A 13,820-nucleotide genomic window follows, 5' to 3' on the forward strand; every position below is an offset into this window, starting at 1 on the left:
ATACATGCCAACAAGGTCTATGGCACAGAAACTCAGTACAGTTACAGTTCTGGGGTGTAGAACGGCTTGTACAATTAAACATCCAACTTGCACTGGCTAATCCAGGAGAGAAGAGCAGGAGGAAGTTTCTTTAGTGCTTTTTCCAGCTGTAATCAGAGGTTCATTGACTGTGCTGCTGGGCTGGAGGAGAGAGGTCAGGCATGTGCTTCATTCTGCTACACCAGCATGGGCCTTTTCTGTGTCGTAGCCATGTAAACAAAGATGTTTTATTTCTTCCAAAATTATGGACTTTTTTATTGCAGAATAGAGTCATATAAGATTATGAATTCAGCTGCTGGCTCGTAGTTGATATAATGTTTGAAATAGTCCTGTCTATAATAAGTACATTTGTTTTGTCTTCATTAAGCTGACTGCCATTTTTCATCCCAGCATAATGTAAAGTCTGCTATGTATGGGATTTCTGTAAACAAAACAGTGCTTACTTTTAAGAACTCTCAATAAACAACTACCAAACTCTTTAACAAGATGTTTTAAACTTCAGAAAAATTTGACTTTTACATTTCCCAGATGCTTTCTTTCATTGTTGGTCTTAGGGTTCGGCTTTAATATCTCTGTTGAGGTTTTGGCGATTTTGATAATTCATGTTTTTAGCATTGAAGCTGACATTTGGATAGTAGTAGTTTATTATTTTTTATAACTTCTTATTGCATGCACATAGACATAATTTTGTTGTGCTATATATAGGACTGACCATATTCCCTTACTTTTTTTTGCTGTGCAAATTCAGGTTCCTGCCTGAATTTCCTTCCTAGTCTTCCATTTTTATTTCAGAGACAAAGCTCTCATAATCAGTGAAAACTGATTGACCCAAAGGCCTAAAACCTCTTTTTTTTCCTATAAAAAAGTACCAGAAGACTGCAGTACAGTTAATGTGGTGATTTGTCTTTGCAACTCATTTCATTACCTTATCTCTGGCAGAGCTGTTGTGTTTGTGTTAATGTAGTACGTTTAAACATCAGCAGATGGGGCCCTTGTTTCCTTTGAAGAATAGTTTGTCTTTGAATTTTATTTTTTAATGTCTGTGGCAAGAATGAATTTTTCTTGTTATAACAATTAAATTAATGTAGTCTTTGTAGCAGATAGGGATCTAAATGCAGATCAGAATGCCTTAACTTTAGTAGGAAGAGAGTGTTTCCAAATCTAACTGGAGATCTAATTTTCATGGTTGGCCTTTATTTCTGTAACTGAACAAAAACCTCTGCTTTGAATATCTCCGAAATCTTCTAGGGTTTGGAAACCAGCTGTTCTGCCTTGTGGTTGAATCTGTCTTTTAACTGTATTTCATAAATCTTTCTAAAGGTAAAAGAATAAAGGAAATTCTGTGTCTTCTCTAGAACAGGCAGAACTTTTTGAAGTTATTTACAAAATGCAGTTTCCCTTTTCCAAAGGTGAAATAACGTCAAGGTTGCATAAAATTGAAGAAAAAGGCATTGTAGAAGCAAAGTAGAAATCACTGTAGAGAGTAATGCTTTCTTTTAACTAAGGGAAAAGCATAGGCACATGCAGCTAAGGGCAGCATATGTCTTAACTCAATTTCCTTGCTTTTGAAAGACTAGAATTATAAGTGGCATGGGTTCAATATTTGAATATGGTAATTTTGTTTCTAAGCTTGTTGTCCCCTTAATGATTCTGTTAGACTTAAAATACATGCATTTTATTTATAAGTAAAAAATGATATGGAAGGCAAAGCAATATACTCTGATGCCTTAACCAATCTTATGCATGTGTCACAAATTTATACTTGTATTTTGTAAATGGGTGTCTCATAGTTTGGAATTGCTTTTTCAGAGTTGTTAATCTTTCTGATCTAAATAAGAATCTTATTTGAATGTGGCTACATAGTGGGATTTTAAGATAATGTATCATAGAGGGCAAATCTTTCATATTATTAACTTGAAACACCAAAATTCCTCCTTCTGTGTCATTGTAATCTGTCATTTAAAATGACTGCTACTTGCTTATGCCAGCTTCTTCATGTGGTTCATGTGTGGGCTAATTAAAGACTGCAAATTTGGGTTTTTGGGGGAAAAAACCACAATAATGAATACATTAAAAAATCCTTAAGTCAAGAAAGGAAGCCACATCTGAAAGAGAAGCACACAGTTTGCATTTATTGAATATTGTACCACTACCCAGGGGTTGATACTAAGGGTTAAAGTACTGTGATTTTAAATTTGAAAACTGCATAATATGCTAGCAGTTATTAAGTTAAAAACATCAATATGGTATATAATTTATTGTTGCTTATACATAAAAGATTACATTTGTGCAGCCATGATTTACACTTTTTCTTTACTTTTACATATGAGCCCTGTTATTAACATTAATCACATTTTTCATGTCTAATGGTGCAGACCATGCAAGGCCTGTCAGAAATTATTAATATTTTGAGTCTGTTTTTTGACTCCGTTTTAGATGGAAGTATTATTTGTTTTCCAGAATTTATTAGGGAGAAACTTCAGAAACATTTAGTGGTTGCTCATTTAGCTGATTTGGGTGTATACCTCATAAACAGTATGTCCTATTAAAAGGTCACCTAAGCATTCCATTCTGCTTGAATTAAAATTATTTTATCTGCATGATAAGGTATAATCTGAGCATCTCAACACTTCCCTGTATTTAGTTACTGATTTACTCTTATATTCCCCAATATATTTGTCTGGTCTGAAAGACCAGCACAAACACATTGGGGAATATAAGAGGAGAATATATTTTGTTCTTTATACAGATTAAATATAGGGAGAAAAAATCTGATCAAATCATTGGAGTTGTACTAGATTTTTACTGGTGAAATTCCCATAAATATTTTTTCCCTGGAGATACTGTCTACGCCAGTGCTTTAATTTGAGGGAAATTGACTTGCACCTGACATCGACTCTATCGGCATTCTTTTCCAAAATGGCAGCGCATTATTTTCTGGGGAAGTAAGAAATTACAGTTATATTTTGGCCACAAAACTCTCAGGCAACAATTCCTATACAGTACATTTTTTTCTCTGTACACATGAAAATGTATGATTTTAAGGTGTGCATAGAGTATATAAGTGTGGAGGGATAGAATGTAAGAAAATAGTGCAGAAGGCAGTCTCACACCTGAGGACTTGGAGCTGTACTAATCACCAAAGATTAGGAACAGGCCTGCCCTTAATAGGCCACAGCTGTGTCCAGTAATGATGAGTGCTAGAGAAGAGGGGGTTAGCTGGGTGAGAAGAGAGTTGGAGTTTGTTGGTCGTGCTGTGAAGAGAGTTGGAGTTTGTTTGCTGTGGAGAAGAAGGAGTCGGTGCTGCGTATAGCTGCCCATGAGAAATCACTGAGAAGGTACAGAACTTTCGCAATAAGATGACAACATATGAGGACAGAAAACATTTAGGTTAACTATTAACTATTTCTTATATAGTGCACTGGATGAATAGAGACTTAGATCCAAGGATACAGTGCAGTTTTTTAATTTAAATTATTATTATAATGGCTTATTGATAATTTTACTTAACAACCACTAATTTTTGCATCTCTTTAACCCATGTATTCATCATGCAGATGATCAAATGGAATTTCACTTCCTCTTACTCAAGGGGGAAAGCAAAGAGGTTTAAACATTTGAGCTGGAGGGAGGGAGAGTTAACTGAAAGGGAGGTTACTTTCTTTAGAAGTAGGGAGTTCTGCTGTAGTTGGGAACTGAGATAGTAAAGCTGTTGAAAGCAGCTCACATCTTTGGTCATGACTTGAGTGTCATTTGCAACTGTTCTGAACATTGTTAAATATAAAAAAGTAAGGAAGGGGCTTTGAAGAACCAGCTCCTTTTGGAAACAAATGTATTTACGGTAGCTTTATCTAGGAATTTCTACACATTTAAGTAATAATCATTACTAAGCATCTGTAAAGCTATTTAGCTAATAGTACCTAGTAAATTTTCCAAATCTAGTGCTTATCTTGCAGCTTGGTGGTCTTTTTTCGTCTTCTTTTAGAAATGTATTAAAAATGTGAATTAAAACATGAATTGTAGAGATTAATCCTAAGGTTTTCTTGGCAACTCTTTTCAGGAAAACTTCTTGGATGAATTTTTCTAATGGATGCTGATGTTTGGTTCTGTCTTGTAAGGACTGCACAGAATACGCTGTATAAAACCAATGGATAGAGATTTGGGGTTTTTTTGGGTCTTTTCAATTTATGAGCAAGTCTGGGTGTGGTGGAGGTGTTCCCATGTGCTACTTCTCCTGCTGAAGCAGTGTAAAAACCCTTCCCAAAAAACATAGCAGACAATGGTTGTTTGACAGTGTGAGGTTGATTCTGGAGCAAATGGGGATGTTCCATTCATGGCATTTTTGAGGCTGGAGGTTTATGAGCAGGATGGAAGCTTTAGGTGAGAAAGGCTTTTGTGTGATTTCCTAAAGGAGAGCCCTGTAAACTGGTGGTGTCACAAACTCTCAGACTCTGTGGGTCAAGAAGGAAGTCTCCTCCAGATAAGAGTTCACATCTCTCTTCATTTCTGCACCATTAATGGGGGTTTGTCAGGCATATTCAATGTATTCTTTTTATTCCCTGCCAAACTGGTTTATCTTAAAGTTCTATAAAATAATGAATATAAGGAAGTACATGATTTTCTGTGTCTTTTTGAGTATATCAGCAGAGCTGGTTTTACCTACTGCTCCGCCTTACTGAGCTTGGATTCTTCCTCAGATCAGGAGTTCTGGCAAAGCTGGTGCCAGAGATGACATTCTTTTTGCATGTCAGTGGATCTACAAAATGTGGCAGTCTTGAATTCCAGCAGCTCCACACACTGCTCTTACAGCTGGAGTGTAGGGAGTACTTATCAGTGTTCCTGAGGAGCTTGTCTGATTCCCAGGAAAGGCTGTTGAAGACTGCAGAAAGTTTGACATTAATTCTGACTTTGGATTGTCTGACTTAAAACTTCATGTATTAAAACTTTATTTGCAGCATCATTTCTAACTTAATTTTCAACAGAATGTTCTAAATGAGTAATGTTTGATATTTTGCAATATTTTAAATTAATAGATAACCATTTACAACACTAACGCTATCTTAATGAAGATTTTTGCTTGGGATTATAAACAGCTGCTGGAAGTACACTTCATCTATCACTTATAATCTGTTATTAAATTTGCACCTGGCAGTGCAGCTATAGTTGAAAGTCTGTTAATTATGAGACCTGCATTTGGGAGGCCTGTAGGCCTTTCCTTTCCAATCTCATCAGGCTGGAACTTTGTATATAATATTTTCACTAGGGTGGATGTTTATTCTTCTTGGGTGGGTCAACATTTACCTTCTTCCCTTCTCAATAAATAGGTAAATATTAAAGAATTACTAGAAGATGCCAAGTTAGAAAAGCATAGGTGTTTTTTTTCTTTGCCTTTTAATGCCCATTTCTGAAGCTGTCCTTGCCTTGAATGGGAAAACAATAACAGAAGAGAGATGAAAAGTACTTCATAATAAATGATTTAACATGTATAATTTTTTTTTTCATTTCTGAATTTTCTATGAGCTGCTTTGATTTTTCTCAAATGAATTTGCTATTCAAAATTATTCACCAAATACTTTATCTGAATAACTTTTGGTCTGGAGATGTTGGCAAGCAGATTGTTGCATTTATTTGAATTTCTAATTTCAGATATCACACTGTATATGTTGATTAGATATACTAACATTTATGTTCTCCCTTTGAAAGAGAAGGTACTAGAACTCTTAAAATGATATTTCCAACTGGTGTTTGCAAGTTCAGAATTATTCGTGAGTACATAATCACTGAATGGGCTGTTGATTGCTCCCTTTGAGTGCAAACTTGCTTGACAAAGTCTGTCTGCTGTCTCTCTCAGAAACATTTTTCAAAGAAAACCACAACACATTCACCAAAATATATTTGAAAAAACTGGCATATTTTTTAAAAAAAGTATTAACTTGATCTTATTTTATTAATGTTTTTTGTTTTGAAGATCTGATAGTTGTATAGGTTGCCTTTCTCAGGGAGCTGTCATAGTTAGGGAAGATCAGGCTGGAGGCTGGTAAGAGGATTGGAAGAGTGTACAGGAGCTGAGTGAATAGAACTAGAAAGGAAAATCAAAATATTTCATAGTAACAGCATAAATAAACTGGTCAATTTAGGGGCCACATTAAGCTGTCCAGTATTGCATTATTTTAGGCTGACAAATATAATAAAAAGTATAGGAAGGATGGATGGGCAGGGAGAAAGTTTTTATAAAACTGCTACATAAAAGCAATACATTGAATCCTTTCTCTTACCAGCTTACCAATAATGAGATATTGCTATATGGAATTCAATACAGTAGCTTTTATGCTTGTCACACAGGAAGACAAGACAATATATGAAGAAAAGGATGGGCAAAATGATGAGGAGTATTAGAGGAACAGCATGAGTTCTCTTGCAGGGAGAGAACCAGAAAAGCATAGGAGAATGTCTGAGGGTGAGTGGGATAATGTGTCAGTGGAGTTAGAGCTGGTGTGCTGAATCTTCTAGTCTGACATCTGAAATACATCACAGGAGGGTTTGCTATATTAAAGATGTTAGCTGGCTTGCAATAGAATTTACTTACGCAGCTTTTGCCTAATTCTGTGACTTTGAAAGTTGTTGTATTTTTTTGGGATAGTGTTTCATTGGTTTTTTGCTTTCGCAAATGCTTTATCTGTCTTTGTTGACAGTGTATGCCATATCCAAAGACTGAATTAAATATAGATAAATCCTAAGGAGGAAGTTCAGGCTTGGTTTAAAAAGGAATAGTGATTTCTCAGGGAGAACCACTGTTTTTAACTAAGTGGGTTAATATATTCCTGTGAAAGAAAAACCTCTAACTGCTATGCATCATACTGATCTAGTAGAAAACAGTTGCTGGGGCCTTTAGGTGTAATGGATTCCCAAAGTCAGTCCAGATGAAAAATTATCACTGAATTAATGTTTTGTTTGTATTTAATAAGTAAATTGACAATGATTGTGGATGTTATTACACTTCTGGATTGGAAAAAGTTCTCCTTTAAAGGGAATTTTGGATAGGGAAGGAATGTTTAAGGCTCAGGGCAGATTTAAAGAGTTTTAGTCTTTTCAGTAGGGGAAAGATTTATTGTGGCTTGGGTTTACATGCCCATACAATTCCAAAAAAGAGAAAAGGAATTGTCCTGACACAAATCAGCAGAATTTAGCTCCTTCTCACAGTAAGAGGTGGCCAGCATAGCAGAGGGTCCTGCCAAAATCCAGCACAATACTGAAGCTTGCACTTTTTCAGTCTTTTTTGAGCTGGACACTGTTCCTCTAGAGATTTTGTTCCTCAGTTTTTATGCATTTTTTTGAAAGTGCACTTTCCTCATAAGCCTTTTTTTCTTCAGTTTCACATCTTAAAGCTTTTGAGATGTTCCTAAGCACTTTTGTGAGTCTTTTTATGGACCTCTAGTTGCAGTCTGATTGCTGAATGTCTTGGGTGAATATTTGCAGTTTGGATGAATGGCTGAAGGTGCATCAAATGGCAGCATTCAGAGGTATTTGACCAAGAATGATTGACAGTGTCTGTAACTACTTACTATGTCAAAGCTTCAGCACACCGATTGATGGGAAATGATGTATAATAAATTAGAATGATCACACATCATTTCCCATCGATTGAAATGCCAAATCCTTTGATGGAGTAATGAGTTATGGCCAATACTACTCACTGTCTTAGTAGGAGATTGATTGCATATCCCTTCATCAATGTGATCAAACAACTAAGGAATCCAAAGTACACATGTAGCAGACAAGTTCTACTGCAGTTTCAGTGTAATGTGAGAGCAATAAAGTCAGTGTTGCTTCTGTGGCATTATCAGTGTAACCTGGGGTACATGTGAAATGTAAATGTGCCCAAATTAATTCAATACAGAAACTTTAAAGAAATGTAAGCTGATTCCCTCTCTGTTTTTCATACCAACAGAAGACTAGGGTTGAGGTTCAGTTTACTAAAATCAGTTATGCAATAAATTGAAATTAAAAAGAAAATCCTAACTAATGAAAACTCAGTTCTTGCCTTAATTTTTTCCTCAAATGCATGTCCTTGCAAAAACCAAACTTCATTTGCTCTGATCCAGGAAAGAGTAGGTAGAGGTGTATCTCCAAAAAAGTACTTGGCCCCCAAATTAGTAAAAGGAAAAGAAAGTTTCTAGCACTCTACTAAGAACTGCTTTAGGATTTTGTATTTTTCCCCCTTCAGTGATGTTCTTCATCTCCATCTGTATATTATAAAATTAATGATTTGTACTGGCTATTCCTTTCTTGCAATAGATGCTTCAAGGCATGCATGTATACACGCACATATTGAACTGTATTTAAGTGGCTGCACTGTAATATGTCTATTCCAGTGTCTGATGGCTTACATAGTCAGTGTTTCAGACTCCAGTTGTACTTCAGGTATAGCTGTACTCCTTACTAGCCAAAAAACCCACCATACATTGGCTAGCACAGTGGCAAAAACAGTGCAGCTGGAGCAATTGCTGCCTAGAGCCAGGGAAGAAGACAACTTTTTCTGGAGCTTATGCTCCAGAATAGAAAAGCCATTTGTTTATTATTTATGGCTGAGAGAATTTTATGATGAGGACATGAGGCTTTGTTGTGTACTTTAGTGAGTTTAAGAAATTTTGTAAATTAATTTCCATTTGAAAGAATAATATTGAGTATTCCTAGATTACCTTTGTGTAATAAGGACTACTCAACAGAGCAATGACAGCAGTATGAGATCAATGCATGGAAGCCAACTTTAAAGTAGGTACTGTGGCTGTCTTTTTATAGCAGCAAGAGCCTTAATGTGGGCTGGTTAACCCCATCTGTCATGAAGACTTTGCAGCAGGCAGTTGCTTTCAAAGTGCTACAGCAAGATTGGAATTAGTAAATTTAAGCTCTCCTGAGCATCTCCACTGCACTGCATTCACTACTCTTACAGACTATGTAACCTTTGCACTGTGAGAACACTGTGGTGGTGCTGCAGTACTGTCTGCAGGCAAGTATTTGTAAATTAGGAGATGTTGGACTCTGTGTTTCTTGTGATACTTACACTTGCCTCTATTTGCATATTCACTATGGCAGAACCATATTACATGATCACCTGCTCATTGTTTCTCCTGGTTTCTGTCTCACTCAATGCATTCCATGGGTAGCAATCATAGCAGCTTTTAAATATCTTCTTAGTGGAAAAAGAGAAGCACATTTCTATGGTTATATGAATCTCTAACAGTTACCCTGGTCCCTGATGAGAATTTGAAATCTCAACTTTTGTTCCTGAAATGTGAGGAATGTTAGGTCTAAATGACTACACTTTAGGAAAAGCCTGCTTTCCTGGCATGGTGTACTTGAACTGTGAGCTAGGTCAGATGGGTGTCACAAAGTGATCCAAGGCATCTTTCTCTCTTCTCCATCCAGGCTGGCTGGCACTGGGGCTCTCAGTACATTAAGGACAGTTTTTCAGTTTCTTTGACTGGGCACAGACTCAGCTATAGATTACAAACAGTGTTGGTCTGCAGATAATGTTTTGACATTCTGTAATTGCTGACTGCTCAGCAGAGACAGGACACTTTCTTTTTCCACAAGTTTATGATTATGCAAAACCTCAGCAAGATATACAGTGATGCAGAAAGGAAAGTTCTGTGAGTTAAGAACTTCCTCTTTCTGCTAGTTCAAAAGTTTACAATAGTAGTGACATTGTTGAAGTTTCTTATGGGCACCTCAAAAAAACCTTAATGTAAATAATTCCAGGAGCTATTACTGGTGACAGCAGGATGTACTAAAAATGTAGCAAGTTTATAAAAATTAAAGAATTAACATTGAGAACTAAATTTTAATCACATAATATTTGCTCAGGCTCTTGAATCTTAACTTTTAAAATTCAGCTCTCTAAGATGCAAACCCAGTATTTCACTTAGTGCCACTTGGCTTTCATCCATTTGCTTTGTTAGAAGCCTTTCTCCTGCATTGCTCACTAGCACAACAATAGCACGATGTACACATTACCTGTTCTTGCAAAATAGGTGCCAACTTCCGTGTTACTTTTTTATATTTTTGTCTCTAAGGAAAGACCAAAATATATGGAAATTGGTAGGATGACTATGCTTTGGGTTTTTTATACCAATGTAAGCCACGGCAAAATTTGACCTAAGATGTTTAACTTGTCTCCCATGAAAATCAATGTGTTTGGTGCATCCAAGTTCTCATTTAAATGTACATTGAGACACTGAAGTACTTTTTATAAAAAGTGAATTTTTGACCAAGCACTAAATTGTAACAGCTTCTGACCCTGTTACAATAAATACATAATTTATCACAAGTACTCTACTAAACACAATTTTTCTGAAGTATCTTGGAGAGGTAGTTACTTGCTATGCATATGCAATTGTCACTTTTTAATATTTAAATATCCAGAAGTTTTACTTTTTTGTTCAAAATGAGAAAGGCAGAAAGGCACATCAGCTTTCACCCAGCTGAATCAAAATCAATGTTAAATAATTGCAAATGAAAAAAATCATCTGAAGCAATCCAACATGTATTTTATACATTATCTCAGAAGGTCAGAAGTAAGATTGAGAAAACATGCACGAATACAAATTGCTTTGCCATATTCAGGTTCCTATGAGGTTTCTTTAGTTTTTATGGATGATTAAAAAACTCTTCAAGTGAAGAGGGGCTGCAGGAGGACAGCAAATTCCACAGAATTACACAGCAATGTATGGTTCTGGAGAGCTATGCTATTACCAGGCTCCCCTTTGTACAAACACCATGAAATTCCTGCCTGCTCACAGTGTTATTGGGATTTAATTATCACCGAGAGATCCATTACAGGGCTTTGAACTTGGGATAAAGAAAAATGTATAAAAATCTCGTAAGCAGCTGAAATTAAGGGAAAAGTTGGGATAAATTTAATTGCCATGCTGTTACTTAGGTTATCAGAGAAGCCAGAGGTCTGATGAGAAAAACCTATTGTGATGGATTAATCTGGGTAGAGCACTGTTAGTGAGGCCACACTTAGTCTATGTACACTAACAGCACCTTTGTCATTGCCCACTGGTGTTCCCCATGTAAGCATTAGGAAAACTTCGAGGCAGGAGATATTTTATTTTTGCGGGCATTTATGGTAGGACCAGCTCAGAGAAAGTGCTGAAGTTCATGTGTTAAAATTCAGAAATCTGTGATGAAACTGGTTTCCCCTTTCAACTGATTCTCTGATTCTTTCCCTGAGAATAAGTCCTGTGTCCTGCCAGCTCTCTATGCTGTACTGTGGAGTCTGTAGGGTTTTCTAGGCAGTTGATTGGGAAAGTGTAGATCATTTACAGAAACCTCTCAGTTTTCAGTATGCAATAAAGTGCACAGAGACAAGTTATGCAACTAACAGTACCTTTAAAAGCATTTTTTTAGTCCTGTAATGATGCTCAAATTAATTCCAGTGATTTTATTAGAGATAAAAATTATTGGAAAATCTGATTTTTTCTATGATGCCTCTAAGACTATACCTAAGTGAAACATTTTTACTTTTGATCCCGAAATAAAAACTTCTGGCATTGCTCATCATTAGAATTTTTCCCCTCGGGCTTTGCCTTTATTAGCAGCTTAAGAGTGTATTTAGCACTGTCATATGTGAAATCTCTTCTGTTTGCTAAACTAATATGGGGTAAAATGTCTTTTTTTTACAGTGTTACTCATTCATTATATAAAAATGAAAGAAACTACTTTAGTGTGTGTATAGAACTACTCTCTATTTTTATGACAAAAGGGACGTGAAAATATACATCCCTTAGGCACCCAGGAGTATTATGTAAGAGTCATTAGTGTAATTCATATCCATATAAAGAGTGTTGTATCAAATATGATTAAAATGTGCAATATATTACAGAGGTTCCAGTCTTCCAGCTGCTTTGTTATAATTCTTCTGATAGATATGTTTCTGCTTTCTTGTTAAAAATAAAATTATTTCAGAAGAAATTATCTTTTTCTTCTCTACTTATTTTAGATGTGATTTCTAAAAGGCAGATCTTGGCCCATATATATGATTTTCTGAACTACACTGAGCTGAACATTTACTTATGTCTACTCATGCAGTAAGAATTTAATCACGAGAATTCCTTGTTTTATGAAGATTTTGTTATTAGGGATCATTTCCACAGACTTCTAATAGGACTTACCAAATCTTATAAAAGAATAAGATAGTCTCATGATGACATGCTACACTTTGTCAAGAAAGCTAAACTCAGAAGAATGGATTTTATCTCTACTTACACCTCTTTTACACTGCATTTATTCTCCTGAGAGAAGAAAAAGTGTACATTTCAGGGCAGGGGTTTTGACTTTCAATTCTTATCTTTTTGATTGTTTGTTTGGAGTTTCTTTTAAGGAAATTTTACAGTATTTTTAATATCTAGTTTTAATTATGTTACCCTTTACTCTGAATATTAAAGGAACATCTTCCTTCAATTCTCTTCTTTAAAGACATTATTTCAATGTAATTTTTCAGTGAATATCTGATCTTAGAAAGCAAATCCTAAAGTAAAAATCTTCCCATTTTCAAATGTTAGCCAGGCAGAAGGTGGTTGTCAGATAAGAGTCAGCCTGCCTAGAGCTCAAACTGCAGGGGTCTGTAGTCAGAGGACAAGGTTTCCTTTGGTAATATCCATTTCTAATGGATGACCAAGCACGAGTTTTCCACATTCCTGTCTGCCCAAACGTGCTAGTCTCTAGTTCCAGCCCTGCACTGGTTCTGTAGGTTCTGTAGCTCACACTGTCACAGTCTGTGCCTTTCAAGCTTCAGGGCTTCCCATCCAGTGCCACGCAAGACATAATCTCCATTCTCTGTCCACTTTAGATTGCAAGGTCTTCATTCTTTTCTAGTTACAAGCACTGAGTCCCTGCTGCCCATTGAAAGCACCAATTGAGAAGTCACACATTTATGTGTGACTCTCATCGTGTTTCTTGTCCCAACCAGCAGAGCTTAGAAATGAGCCAGTGTTAATGGTAATTTCTTACTATTGCTGAATTTGTAGTTTCTAACTGTACCAAACTTCCCTGTCTTAGCTGGCATTTTCCATGTCAGGCGTCTGTCCCAAACACAGTATGTTCGATGAATAAGCTCTAACACTCAAGTAATTTTCAACCATAAGGTTATGAGGAAACAGTTTCTCTGTCAGCTCAAAAAATATTCTTGAAAAGTTGTTTTTCTGCCATGGATGTTGAGTTTTTTCAGGGTTATGCTGGTGTGGAAATTTGTCCTAAATATGTTTCTATTTTTTGCTATTTACATTCCTTAAATTACTAATTTGCACAGAGCATGACATGGTACAGGCCTCAAGGAACGCTGAATAGGATTGTCCCCACAGCTACAGGTATAACTGTGAGGCTGGGCATGGGAAACTTCTGCTGGGGCAATCCAACAGAACATGGAGAAAAGCAGAAAAATATTCTGAGCTCACTACTGGAAAGCATGAGAAATGGAGGAGAGGAGGAAAAAAGAAACCTATTTTAGTAGTGAAAATGAGATTTGTGTTGAAGAGGATGGGTGTTATGAAAGAGAGTGCAGACGTAGCATGAACGTGTCAGAGCAACAAGGAATACAACGTGTTTTGAGGCAAAAGAACAATAGGCAGTCTTACTGTGAGAAGCTACAACTTCCTTAAAGCTGGGTTTAAACCCAGGAGTTTTGGATTTCTTCCTGATTTTGCCATCAGCAAGTATTTGGCATAGCATGAATCTCCCTTGCTGGGTCATCTGGATGCAAGATAGGTCAGAGGAGTGCA

General features: G+C 36.3%; 1 long non-coding RNA gene across 1 annotated transcript in view; it reads left to right on the forward strand.

The window, feature by feature from the left end:
• The first annotated feature begins 3,329 nt into the window (after positions 1–3,329).
• Positions 3,330–13,820, forward strand: part of LOC132077242 (uncharacterized) — a 63,605-nt gene continuing 53,114 nt past the window's right edge. The window contains exon 1 of the long non-coding RNA XR_009419024.1: positions 3,330–3,377. This is a non-coding gene — a long non-coding RNA (uncharacterized LOC132077242). The remainder of the gene's footprint in view (positions 3,378–13,820) is intronic.

This window comes from Ammospiza nelsoni, chromosome 9 (assembly GCF_027579445.1).
Source record: "Ammospiza nelsoni isolate bAmmNel1 chromosome 9, bAmmNel1.pri, whole genome shotgun sequence".
Classification (NCBI taxonomy): domain Eukaryota; kingdom Metazoa; phylum Chordata; class Aves; order Passeriformes; family Passerellidae; genus Ammospiza; species Ammospiza nelsoni.